Source organism: Acomys minous (genome assembly GCF_964271855.1).
Source record: "Acomys minous genome assembly, chromosome: 7".
In the NCBI taxonomy this organism is placed as follows: Eukaryota; Metazoa; Chordata; class Mammalia; order Rodentia; family Muridae; genus Acomys; species Acomys minous.
In genome coordinates, this window is record NC_140488.1 from 4,579,298 (window position 1) to 4,591,814 (window position 12,517).

Here is a 12,517-nt window from a genome sequence, read left to right on the forward strand (position 1 = left end):
ACCTCTGCCCTCTGCACGTGTTCCTCCTCACACACAGGGTAGAATCATGGGAAGGTGAGGCCTAAAACTCCTAGGCAGGGCCTCTTCCACCTCTCTTGTCAGGAGAGACGGATGACTACTAAGGGTGTATTAGTGTGTTGTCTACATGTGAAGTGTTCTGCACATGTCCCTGGTACCCCTAGAGGACAGAAGAGGATGCCACATTTCATGGAACCAGAGTTCCACATGCTTGTGAGTCTGCATGTCAGTGCTAGAAACTGAGCCTTCCTCCTCCTACATCAGCAAGTGCTCAGCCAAAGCTCTAGAAGGAGGATAATGTGTTTAAAAAACATTTGTGTCTCTTTATAGGAGAGTGTGCCTCAGTGCTGGTGCGGAGCCAGAGGATATATCTCAAGTTGGCTCTTCCTTCCACCTTGTGGTGTTGGTACCTCACTGGCTTCTGCTGCTGCTGCAGTATGCAGTCCAAGCTGGCTGCCTGGGAGATACTGGCCCATTCTCCTGCCTCTCCTGCCATCTTGCCGAAGGAGTGCTAGGATTCCTGCATCAGGTGCTAGCTGCTGCATCCCACTATTTATGCAGGTTCTAGGGAGGTAATCAGACAGATCTTCAGGCATGAGCAGCTACCACTGTTTTCCTGTGATCTGTCCCCCCAGCTGTAAGATAGCATCTTAGCTCAGTTTTCTAGTGCAGTGATGACTGAGTTCTTAAAATGTGTCCAATAAGCAGGAGGATTTAGTAAAATTTATTCAGGAAATTTCATTGTGGTTGCTTGGCTGTCCCCTGCCCCTCCTTTCTCTGTGGTTCTCTCCTCTGAAGGAACTGCACCTGGAGGTTCACAGTCAAGACCCCACTTCCCACATGAGGAACTGTCAGGCATCCTAGCATTGGAAATGTCCCCTCTTCATATCGTTTTGTGAGGTTTCTCAAATGGGGAAAGTCAATCTGATTTTTCTGAATTCAGGAGGGTACTTTGCAAGGACAGTAAAGGTCTCTCTTTGAGGACCAGTGGTCTGGAAGTCACACATCTTTGTCCCTGTGATCAGCCTAGCTCCAAATGCCACACATTTGTATGGATGAACCCCCTTTCCTTCCATTATGGGGAACCCAGCAGAGACATCATTTTTAGGCACTCCCAGAGAAAAAGATGAGTGAGTAGCTTTTAGGGTACGCACAGGTCCTGAGAGTGCACTGTGGAAGCTCTGGTCTGGTTACAACAACTTCAGATAATCTGGGTCAGATGGTCTGGTGAGCTGCACCAAGCAGCTACCAACATGGGACAGTGAGCCCCCTCCTTTCCCACTCTGGGGTCTCTTTGGATAGAAGGCATTTGAGAGGTTCCCAGAAAGAAAGGGGTCCCAGGACTTAGTCAAGACTGAAGTTCAGACTGAGTCTCAGAAGCTGCAACACATGTACATGGGCACTGACACTCAAGTGCAGTGTATCCTGCTGTGGGTCTGGCAACAAATCTCATGTGACATAGAGAAGACAAGGCAGTTCCCAAGCTTCTGCATCCCCATCTCCATCAGAGACCTTGGGGTTGGGGTGTCGCAGAGGCATTTTGTGAGATTCCTGGAAGGAGAAAGCTTCGATAAACTTTTGAAGCATATGGGCGAGAGCTTAGGGTGGGCTGAAGGGGCCTCTCTCAGGATAGGTGGGCCACAAATAGTGCTGCTTCATGGCGTGGTTAGCAGGCCAGCCAGGAAGGCTGTGCCCAGGGGCTCCTCCTTGGGGATTTAGCACAGGAGCCTGAGAGCAGACTGTGATGGCTCTGGTCCAGAAACAAGCACTTCAGATCATCTGGGTCAGATGGTCTGGTTTCCCTGAAAGGGGATCCCATCATCCCCAGGGTGAGGGTCAGACCTGAGAGTGGATGGCAGAAGACACAGTGCAGAGAGAGGGCCCCACAGCTGTCCCCTTGTGGTGAGGGAGCACTGTGCCAAACAGGTTCCCAGTTGCTGGAGTCAGCCCTTTGCCCAGTAAGGCGCTATAGACAAACACAAAGGAGCTGTTTTTAGATGTCCAGTTATTCCTGACAGTGGCTTAGCATTAGGCATGTATGTAGGACCTAAGAGAAGACTGCAGAAGCCCCACCCCATCTAGAAGGCACCCAAATGGTATTTCCACCGATGTGTACTTGGAGGAGCAGGCCAACCCCTCTCCCTCTCCAGGCATTCAGTGCATGGTGCCATTGGGGACCTCAGAAAGAGAAGGGGACCAAGTGTCTGTCAGTCAATTTCTGAGCATGGTGCCATTTGGGGACCCCAGAAAGAGGAGGGGACCAAGTGTCTGTCAGTCAATTTCTGAGCTCTGAGAGCTTTCCTGAAACTGTACCACAGACAGACAGGCATTGCAGGCAGATAGGCAGACAGACTGGGATAATCAAGCTACTGTGTCCAGGTTTAACAGTGGTGAAGGAAACTAAGGCTGACTTGTATGAGTGATGCCCTCACCAAGCTTCCTCGTCTGCCTTCTGGGACCTCAGGGTCAGGGCATGCTAGGAGGATTATAAATGATATTTTATGGTTCTGAGTGCTTAGAAGATCCCGCAGTACTGACACATAGGAATGAAACCCTCGTCCCCTTTGGGGGTCCACGAGGGCGCTGGTGGTGGGATGGCCAGGCTATCAGGGCCAACTAACAGCACAGGTTGGACCTGAGAATCTCTTTCTAGGTAGCAGTAGTGCAGCCTGTAGTGAGCAGGCCCCATGTCTTTGGTCTACACAGCACAGGAGGGCTTCCACGCTCCCTCAGCCACGGGGGTCCTAGGTGTTGTTACCTTGGGCATCTTTGCTTCTGCTTGCAGTACTTGAGGTGACAGAAGAGCCGGACTTGTCCCAGGGAGAAAGGCCTAAGATATGTAGAATTAAGGGAGCAGGGCCAGAAGGAGGAGCAAGGAGACCTCTGAGTCAGCACATGAATAAGCTCTCCCTACTGTCAGCTGGGCCTGGTGGTGGGGAAGACTGTGGACCAGAGATGCCACCTCTGACTTCCTGCTCAGGGGACTGCTGAGGTGGGGATCATTGCTGACCTTGACCTGAAGCATGGATGTCACTGATGGAGGTCAGCAGGGGACTTGTGAGGAGTCAATAGGACATCCTTCAGAATCCCCAAGACAAGAGTGGACCCCTGCTCCTCTTGCCAGTATTGAGAAACACACTAGGGGTGCTCAGATGGGCTCAGTCTTCACTCTTGTCTCCTCCCCAGGAAGCTGAACCTGCCTGGTGAGGGAAGGGTATATATACCAAGGCATTAGAGGGAGCCATGTGAGGTTAGCAGAGAAGATGTCCATGATCAGCCATCCTTCAAGGTGAGCAAGCACAGTAAGACTCTGGTGCCCCATTTTTTGCCACCTCCCCTTGGTGGGGAGGCCTGATGTCACTGAAAGAAAGAATAAGCAGGCTACCAAAATGAGACTTGATAGCCTATGTCCATATAGTGGGGGAAGAGGTCTTACTGGGTCTCAGACCTAGGGGAGGGGAATAGAGTGAAAGCAGGAGGGTGGAATGGGAGGAAACAAGTGACAGGATAGCAATTGAGTTGTAATCTGAATAAATTAATAAAATTAAAATTCAAAAAATTGACCATTGATGGGACAGAACCAACTCTACAAGTCAGGGACCACATAGAGCCTGTTATGTTGGGGGATGGTCGGAAATATTTTGATGCTAATTACTGCTTTCTGTCTCTGTGACCCAAGTTTTGCTTAATCAAAAGCCATCCTACCTGGGCAGGGCAGAGGAGAGATGTGGGGCTAGGAGCGAGAGGAATCCTGGGAAGAATAATGCAAGACTGCCAAGAGGAGGAAGGAAAGAGACCTAAGGAGGGGAGAGGAAGGCAGCCATGGGTTAGATGGAGGAGAAGCACATGACCGGTATAGATGGAGAAATCGACTCAGTTGAAGAACATTAGGAGGAATTTGGTGTTATGGCCTGAGTGGATGGAGAAATCGGCCCAGATGAAGAACATTAGGAGGAATTTGGTGGTATGGATGCGAGGTAGCTTGATAGAAGTTATTGGAAGCAGATGGCATGGGATTGAGGCAGGGATCCCATGCCTGCCCCTCCATGAGAGGTAAAGGATTGATATCTGCCCTGCCCCAGGTTAACTAAGGCTATTTTAAAATATAACACGTGTCTGTGTCTTGATTGATTGCTAGCAAGGCCTACAGGCAATATAGTTAAATTAAAAAACAATACTGTTATACCTATATTCTGTTTCCTGTGGAGCTCTAAGGGGAAGCTGCTGTGGGTGGCCTCTCTTAGGCATCTTGAGTTAGGGTGAGTGAGGTTTCTCTGGGTGGTGATGACTAGTACCTAGGACTGAATCATATCAGCAGTTGGGGCCATCTTTGTAGGGTAAAAGGGATTCAATGTTTAGAACTTCCCCCAAGGACTGTGGCTCTGAAGGTAAGAAAAAGGAGGTGGCACAGTTTAGCTCTCTCCCAGTGTCTACCCCGCAAGGCAGGAAATGTTTTTCTTACTTAAATTACCTCAGGATGAAAGGTGGGGCAGGGGAGTCTTTGGCCACATTCATTCTGCTGGAAAGGAAAGACATCAAGAAGAAGAGTTAAGATGAACGCACATCAGGTGTACTTCAGGAAACCCTATTTTAAATAGGCATAGCTAGGTCATGTGCACGTCACACTAGATCGGTCCCACAGTGTAGTCGACATGTGACAACACCAGCTCACTTCTCCTGAGAGGGTTTAAGATATCATGGAGGGGAGGAACTTGACCTGAGCTGGAGACATCTGTGAGGCACGTGAGTTGCCAGTCTGGACACATCCAGGTGAGAAGTCCAGGGACTATTTCAGGAAACTCCAGGCCAGCACACAGGCAGGGACTCACAAAGCCTTCCCAGGACTGCTATTACACAAACAGCCTTGGGCAGGGCTCTCAGTATGAGCCCCAGGCCCTCTTTCATGGCTTAAGTTGAGCAACTTAACCCAGCTCATCTGAGGAAAGGTCAGTGGGTCAAGATTAAACTGAGAACTGACAGAGTTTCATTGTCCAAACCCAGGATTCCAGGACCCTCCCTGGCCTCCTGGAGCCAGACTGGTTCTTTGCTTCTCAGCTGGTCAGATATGCCTTATCATGCCTGGTCTCCCCTTTAGACCTATTTCTTAACCTTTGTCCCAGTGACCCTGAAACCCAATTTTAGTTCTGGTCTCTCATTCTATCTCTCTGACAGGTTCCCTGAAGGCCCAATCACGGGTCTTCCTGAAACTTATTATTCACTGAGTTGGCCTGCTGTAGGGACAGGTATTCCTCTGACTTGGCCTGTTGTCTGGCCAGGTACTGTGCTCTCATGACCATTATCTGGATGGCACCCACTTTTTGCTTGGTATGAGGTGGGCACAAAGCACGACTGCTTTAAATGGAACTAACAGCGTTTTTTCCTTGTGGCCATTTGTCCCTCCTGCCTGAGAGTTGCCCTTGACTTAGCATTTCAGCCTATAAAGTGGGACAATGGGCAAAGTCATTCTCTTATGCAACTTTTTTTCCTGGTGACATTAGGGGCGCTGTTATTGGGGCCTAGAAAGGCTGAAAAGCATGTCAAAGGCTAGGTAATGGGGCACTTACCAAAAGCACCTGTTTAGCTGATCCAGCTGAAGAGAAAGGGAGTAGTCACATCTGCGAGACTGATTTACATCAACTTCCAGCAGGGCCAGCTCTCAGCAGCTCTAGATGGAGTCTGTTAGCCAGGTAAAAACCTGCTGAGACAAATACAGACTAGGGACAAAAGTTAAAGTTGTATCTATTAGACAGCTGGGGTAGGCTTATGCCTTTGAGACCCAGTAAAAGCGTGGACATTCTTTTCTCACTCCAGAAGACTTGGGCAGACTTGTTTTTAGCATGATGAGAGGTACCCTCAAGTCTATATTCAGAATACCAGCAAAGGGAAATTAAAATCTTGGGCTTGGGAGTAATTAGTAAGTAGTCAGTGCTCCATCTTATGAGAACTTTTATCCCTGATCTCTCCAAGGCCTTTATCATGAAGTGGTGTTGCATTTTGTCACATGGTTTTTAGCATCTAATGAGATGATCATATTTTTTCTTTCTGCTTGTTTATGTGATAGATCATGTTGATGGATTTTTATATGTTGAACCACCTCTGCATTCCCGGAATGGAGCCTACTTGGTCATGGCGAATGATATCTTTGATGTGTTCTTGGATTCGGTTTGTGACTATTTTTTTTTCATCAATGTTCATAGGGGAAATTGGCCTGAAATTCTTTTTCTTTGATGGGTCTTTGTGTGTTTTAGGTACCAGAATGACTGTGGCCATATAGAGTGAGTTTGGCAATGGTCTTTCTGTTTCTATTTTGTGCAATAGTTTGACGAGTATTGGTTTTAGCTCTTCTTTGGTAGTCTGGTAGTATTCTGAGCTAAAATCATCTGGACCTGAGGCTTTCCTGCCCTCCCCCCTGGTTGGGAGACATTCAATGACTGCTTCTTTTCCTTAGGGGTTATGGAGATATTCAACTTGTTTTCCTGATCTTGATTTAGATTTGGTAAATGGAATCTACCAAGAAAACTGTCCATTTCATTTAGATTTTCCAATTTTGCAGACTATGGTTTTTTGAAATAAGACCTAATATTTCTTTGTTTTTTTCCCCCAGTGTCTGTTGTTATGTTCTGTTTTTCCTTTTTGGTTTTCTTGATTTGGATATTTTCTCTCCTCCTTTTAGTTAGGTTGGCTCAGTGTGTGTCTTTTGTCTATCTTGTTGACTTTCTTTAAAAAACCGTCCCTTGATTCTGTTCATTCTTCGTCTTGTCCTCTGTTTCTAGTTTATAGACTTCAGCTTGAGTTTGATTATTTGCAGCCTTCTACTCTTCTTGGGTGTGTCAGCCTCTTTTGTTGTGAAAGCTTCCAGAAGAGCTATTAAGTGGCTAGTAGGGAATCTCCACAATTTCTGTATGAAGGTGCTTAGTGCTACGACCTTTCCTCTTAGTACTGCTTTCATTGTGTCCCATAAGCTTGGGTATGTTGTGCCTTCATTTTCATTGAATTTTAGAAAGTCTCTAATTTCTTTTTCATTTCTTCCCTTGCCCAGTTGTCACTGAGTTGAGAGTTCTTTGTTATTTCTGTTGTTGAGATCCATCTTAATCCATGGTGATCGGAGAAAGCAGAATGGGTAATTTCAATTTTTTGTATATGGTTTGCTTTGTGACCGACTATATACTGACAACTTTCGAGAAGGTTCCGTGGGGTGCTAAGAGAAAGACTATTCTTTTGTGCTTGGGTGAAAAGTTCTGTAGATGACCATTGGGTCCATTGGATTCATTCCATCTGTTGGTTTCATTGTTTCTCTATTTTGATTCTGCCTCAGTGATCTGTCCATTGCTTAGAGTAGGGCACTGAATTCTCCCACAATTGAGGTGTCTGCCTCGTCGTGTGCTTTTACCTTTAATAAAAACTGTGTCCTGGTTTTGATATTGTTTTTTGTTTCAGTTTTTATTTCTTTTTTTTTTTTTTTAAATAAATCTGGGTGCCCTTGTATATTGTTCAAAGATGTTCTGAATTGAGCATTATAGACTGAGCACATAGTGGCCTTGGTTCTGGTAATCACAGGACCATGTGATCAGAAGACTTGAGGTCACAGGATGTGGAGCCATAGCACCGCCAAGGCCCCTGCCCGAGGCCATTACCAGCTCTACTAAGCATAACTCTGGTTTTAGAGACTGAGCTACATTCCTTCCTTTCCCATCAGTGCTTCCAGGGAGAAAGCACCCAGGGCCTGGCCCCAGGCTATTATTGGCTCTGCCAAACAGGATGCTAATTTTGAGAAGGATATAGTGCCTTGTTCATTGGTCAGGGCCTCAGGGAAAGCCTCGGTTGATCAGGCCAGGCCTCAGAAGTTCTCTCCTATTTAATTATTATTTATTTTTAAAGTCCAGATGAGTTTACTGGTGTCTGAATCTCCAAGAGACTCTTTTATCCTCCAAGCAACAAATACCTTATAGCACTGTGAAAAGAATTATCAATACACGTATTCTAATCATAGTATTGAATGGAGGTGGAGGGTTGTAAAGCAGCTTAAATCCTGTCACTCGTACAGTGTATCTTTGGCTAGTTTGGATGGGAAATCTATACAATTAGAGAGAAACAGCTGATACAAATAATCTGGAAACAGTCCCTTCTTTTTGGAGCAGAGGGACTTTCCGAGTAAATAATATATGTGGAGGGCTAACATAAGCACTGATTCCAAATATGTTACAGTTGTTTTTCCTCTCTAAAAGTCCCATAGATGATCACGAGGTCCAGAGCTTTGGCTAACAGCCAAAGGTCTAGTTGTAATAGGATGGGGTTCAATGAGGGGATCTCAGGATATCAACCCAGACCTGGCGGCCACGCCCAGGACAATTCAACCAGCCCCTCCTGTTGTCTATCCAGAGGCACAGAGTCCTTTAGATCCAGGGACCATGTTAGAGCCATGGAACATAACACCCAATGGGGGATTGTGCTTTGAAAGCAGAGCATTGGATCTTCATTGCAACCTGGGGACTATCTATCTGCTTGGGAAACCTGTGGGTTGTTAGAAACCAGAAAATTCAAGTGATGAAGGAAGTGGTATTTTAAACACTGTATATCAGTCTCCATGGATCCCAAAGCCTTAAGCCTTATAGGTCATTAAGATGCAAGGGACACATAGGGACCGCCCAATGACAAACAAATAGGGCTAGTTGATGATATGCCAGAATTATTCAAGAGACCAATGCAAGGCAGTATGTGAAAATCACCCAGAAGATCGCTTACATCAATCTGATACTTTCAGTTATTATGTAATGAGAGTCAGATATTTTAAAACCTTTATTTGATATACTTTACAGCCAGTTTTTAATTGCTAATCATGGACCTTTTAAACTTTAACAGCATAATACTGCCTTTAATTTTTATTCTTCATATGCGTTCTATAGCTTATGCATCTTCTGTGTACTTTAAATAACTCACTTGGGATTTTGTGGTTTATGAGAAAGCCTCTTGGGTGTTTTTTTTTTATTTTTGCAAATATATATGTATTTCAATCTTTAAATACACAAACTCTTATTTATCAAAATATTTTTATTTTAGCCGCATCACATTTTTATTTATTAATACCATAAGATTTGATAGTACTATAGAGAAAGCCCCATCTCTCTTTTATAAAAAAAAATCCTGAGAAGGCCTGCTCAGAACAACTAAGTACTCCTTAGGGAATTGAGACCCAACAGAGGCTACCTACCTTTAGCAGCTCTTTACCCCTAGCAACTTTATTTTGTTGTAGTTGCTGTTGTTGAAATTTGTCAGCCATAAACTGTTGTTTGTGAAAGTACTACATTACTGTTATGTATCCTGTAAAATTGTATCAAAATTAAACTAAATAAAATATCAGCATCTCTTTGTGTCCGGGAAGTTGATCTCATAGGTAGTTGATAGGGTGGGTGGAGAAGAGAGGAAGGATACATTGTAACTCTCTTCAAGGACATGTTACCAGCTCAGTTTTAGCCTGGATTTTTTGTATTTATCCCTTAGGCTGCTCTGTTCTCCTTGTCCCTGTTACAGAGCCAGAAGGCTATTCTGATGAAATGACCCAGGAGAGGGGGTTAAAGGACATATGGAGAAAGAAAAAACACCTATGAACCTGAAATGAGAGGGTCAAATCCCACATTCTAGAGTCAGCCCTTTGGCTTAAATGCCACAGGTCATTTTGAGAGCAGCACGTGCTCTGCTTGGATTGATGGGAGCTCATTAGACCTCCATGCATCCAAGAGAGTGTTTCCAATTGGAGGTTTGAGGTGGTAAAACCTGATGTGTAGAAATTAATTAGAGCAGAGGAGAAAATAGAAAAAGGACTTGGAGGGCAGAAATATTTTAGCATTGTCACTATGAAGCTGTGTGTGTCAACGCCTGCCTGTGGCCTCTCACGCACATTTGTCCTGCCTGATCTGTGCCACATGCCAGGCCATGGCTTTGGCTCACCTGTACTAGCAAGTGGCTCTCCTGAGAGGCTTGGGGTGGAGGAGGGTCTGGGGCCTAAGGCCAGGCTGCCAGGCTGCCAGTCACCCCGCCATTTGTGCTCTCAGCCACCAGCATCTAGGCCACCTTTAAAAAACCCTTGATGTGCTGAGGTGAGTTGTTGGGTGGGGGCTCTCATTTTCTGAGAAGGGGAGGGGGCTGAGAGAGAAAAGAGGGTAGGAGGGTGGGACCCAGAGGAGAGGAGGGAGTGGGCTGCTGTAGGGATGTAAAGCAAATGAGTGAGTGAGTGAGTGAGTGAGTGAGTGAGTGAGTGAGTGAATAAGCTAACCCTAACCCTAACCCTAACCCCACACAGGCAAGCTTCCTCCCCTGCTGTAGGTTCTGTCACCTCCTGGAGCTAGTGCAGGGACCTTCAGAGCCACCCAGCCACTGCAGCTGATCTTCCTAATTTTCTTACTGTTCTCATGTGTCTTTTCTTGTCTTTGGCCCATTGGTCTGTAAAACCCCTGCTGTGGTAGGAGCACTGGCTCAGAGGAACCAGTAGGAGCCATTTTTGGAGATTTTATAACTATTTTCATCAAAAACAAAACCAAAAACATAACACCAACACACACAAAAAAATCCATTTTCCTTGTTCCTTCTGGCATCATGAAGTAACTTAAGCACTGATGTCACTTTTTGTTCCTAAACCTTTTAAAAGTTTTTTAAAAATGTTTTCTCCTCCAGTCTGCTTTGGACTATGGAGTAACCAGAAATTTGAGGTGTGATATTACAGTTAAATTAACTTCATCCTGTGGATCTAAGCAATTTTAAAGCAAATTTCCTAGCTCAAATTATCCCTCCATTGCTTGCTCCTCCCATGCACTAGGCTCTGCCCCTGCTGGCTGTAGGTGGTCTAGAAGCTTAGTTGGCCCTAATAGGTGGTGTTCTGTCTTTGAGTTTTACCTGCATGTTCTCATGCCTTTAAATTCACAGAAACTTTGTCAGGGAAGCAAGGGCAGGCTTTTAGAACGAAAATAAAGAAGCTTTTGAAGTGCTTTAATAATTCATTATAAGAACCAGAGTGCACAAGCAAAGTGTCTAAATTGACAAACGTCGTCGTCAGAATTTGGCTGTTCCACATTTACTGCTGATTTCTCTCTGCTGGGCGCGACTTCTCATGTATATATATGTAATCAGTATACAGATATGGATAGAGGTATCACAGGAATGCCTAGTCTCTCTCCTGTACTCAGGTGCACCCCTTCAGGTGGCCATATGACTAAACCTGCTGGTCACTCTTCAGTAACAATATCCTGAGAGGGAGGTGCCAGGAGACGAGAAAGATAGAAAAACTGGAAATAGGGAAGATAAACCTGTGGGCAGGAGGTCTTGTAAAAGCAATCTCTTATGCCAAACAAGGGTCTTAACAAGCACAGCATCACTGGACATGGCGGTGCACACTTTTAATCCCAATGTTTCTAGGCAGAGGCAGGTGGATCTCTGAGCTCAAGGCCAGCCTGTTCTATAGAGCAAGTTTCAGTACATCCTGGGCTACAAAGTGAAACCATGTCCTGAAGAAAGAAAAAAAAAAAGGTACAGCATCTTATAGATTATTTACAGGGATAAAATGGGATAAAATCAGCAAGAAGCTAATCAAGCAATGCCACACAAGGACAGGTCATCTCAAGAGCAAGACACAGCCAAGCACACAGCAGTGGCCTTGGGTCTAATAACCATAGCCCCAAATGTTGGGAAAAGTGGGGTTCTCAGAATATGTAGCCAGGCTTGCCCCAGGCCGTTAGCAGCTCTGCCAATCATATTCCTGGTTACATTGGGGCCTCAGGGAAAAGTCCTCAAGGCCCAGGCTCCAAACCATTACTGGCTCCTCTAAGCATATTCTTGGTTTAAAGAAGGAGCTAAGCCTCTTCTCCACATATATTAGGGCCTCAGGGAAAGCCTCAGATGCACAACTCAGCCCTCCACAGGAGACAGCAAGTCGCACAAGTTGTTCACTGATTATTATCATATGGACCCGGCCTGACAGCAACCCCCCACACACCCACACAGGGAGGGAGGGAGGGAGGGAGAGACAGAGACAGAGAGAGAGAGAGAGAGAGAGAGAGAGAGAGAGAGAGAGAGAGAGAGAGAACACGGAGGAGAAAGAGAGAGAGAGAAAGATAGAGAGAGAGAGAGAGAGAGAGAGAGAGAGAGAGAGAGAGAGAACAAGGAGGAGAAAGAGAGAGAGAGAGAGAGAGAGAGAGAGAGAGAGAGAGAGAGAGGGAGAAGAAGAAGGAGGAGCAAGAAGAGGAGAAAGAGGAGCAGGAGGATAAATAAAATAAAATAGTTTTAGTTAAATCCTAAGGAGAATTTTCACTTGCTTAGCTCGACATACCTGAAGCCATCCCTACCTAATAGGTATAAGTAAGAGCACAGTAAACTAGCCTGCTCCATCAGTAAACAGAAAGACTTGTGGGAGATTAAGCTGCAAAGGCTCTCCCTCCTTCTCTGTCTCTGTCTCTGTCTCTGTCTCTGTCTCTGTCTCTGTCTCTGTCTCTGTCTCTCTCTCTCTCTCTCT